This window comes from Sinohyriopsis cumingii, chromosome 11 (genome assembly GCF_028554795.1).
Source record: "Sinohyriopsis cumingii isolate HCF-2022 chromosome 11, ASM2855479v2, whole genome shotgun sequence".
NCBI classification, from domain to species: Eukaryota; Metazoa; Mollusca; class Bivalvia; order Unionida; family Unionidae; genus Sinohyriopsis; species Sinohyriopsis cumingii.
Window position 1 is genome coordinate 97,389,171 of NC_142971.1, and position 1,603 is coordinate 97,390,773.

Sequence of the window (1,603 nt, forward strand, 5' to 3'; positions counted from 1 at the left end):
TATTGATTGCCTCAATTTTGGCTTGTGTAAACATGGTTCTGGATGGATTTTCTATCGTATATGTGTGCTCAGTATGTTTTGCATAGCATGTCCCTGTCCTTGTTTATTTAAAATCGGATGAGTGGAAATAGTATCTTAGGGATATTATTTTCCAGCCATTACTTAACTATATTTCAACACTGCGTGTAAGCACAGAGTATATGTAAATTGATTTCTCTGCATTTAGTTTTTAATCAGAAATTATACATTGGGGATGGGGAATATTTTAAGTGTGTATTGTCCTGTGTGTATGTGTATTTTAACACTTTATAATAAAAAAATATTGACATTTTAGAAGAAAACAACTTATGAACGTAATTACTATATGACTGATTGCTGAATAAACTGTTATATTATTTACAGTCCGTAAAATAAGTCCAACACGCTAAATGTTTCATAGTATGCAATGCAACTCCAGCTTTACATAAATTTGTTATTGTTTTTGTCTTTTTCTATCGGATGAAGAGAACTTTGGTACACCACTCTATCCATAGATCCAGTAGCGTAGTGTTATATAAATAAGCGAGAGAACGCAATAAAGAAGTTAGGGAAAGCATGTTACTCAAGGGGGGGGGGGGTAGAGAGGCAATGGCGTGAGCACAAAACTCAGGGAACGCTGTTCCCACGCGTTATCACAGTTCTAGACCCCTGCATAGATCTTTTTAACGTTCTTCAACTCACACGTCACGAGAGAAGCAAAAATTCCTAACAGTATCATGATTAGAATGACTTTAGTCACAAAAGTTATAACACTTATAGTTTTAATCAAGTTATAACACTTATAGTTTTAATGAAGTTATAACACTTATAGTTTTAATGAATTTGAATGCGAATATAGGGCATAAAAATATGTAAAAATTAAGTTTAAAAAATTTTATAATGTGAAAGTCGTGATTTTTACTTTTTCGCAATAAATATACATCACTACATCTGACGTATCTCAACTGATTTGCATACTATATTATATTTACTTACGTAATAAATACATTTCACTAAATATTGTTTTATTTTCTTATGTGTGTGTGTGTGTGTGTGTGTGTGTGTGTGTGTTTTCAAACTTAAATAGTTCAAACATTCAAGCTTCTCTGAAACCAGTCTGATTTAAGGACTCTTTATAGGGGTCGTACTAAAAGCACATTATTTATCTTCGATTTCTCAAATTAACAGAACAAGAACAAACACAGTCCATCAATTTATTCTCTCTGTTCGATATCTACTTTCTTGAATTCTTAATGTAATAAGACAGTAAACTTAATCAAGACCAGAATCTGTTTTTTATTTTGAAATGTAGATTATTTATGTTGTTTCAACAATTAAAAATTGTTAAGATTGTAATTCCAATTTATGGAGAAACCATTTTTAATCTTTGATGAAATTCAGATTGATCAATTAAACATCTTTTGAATCATATTGTTGCCACAATTCGGCACTCTATACCATAGGTTGGCAACATATTTGTGAAAAGGATATAATTATGAACATTCAATTGTGACAATTTAGATAATAGCACGTTTTGAGACTGATGTAACATCTTTATAGAGTAGCACGTTCTGAGGTTGATATA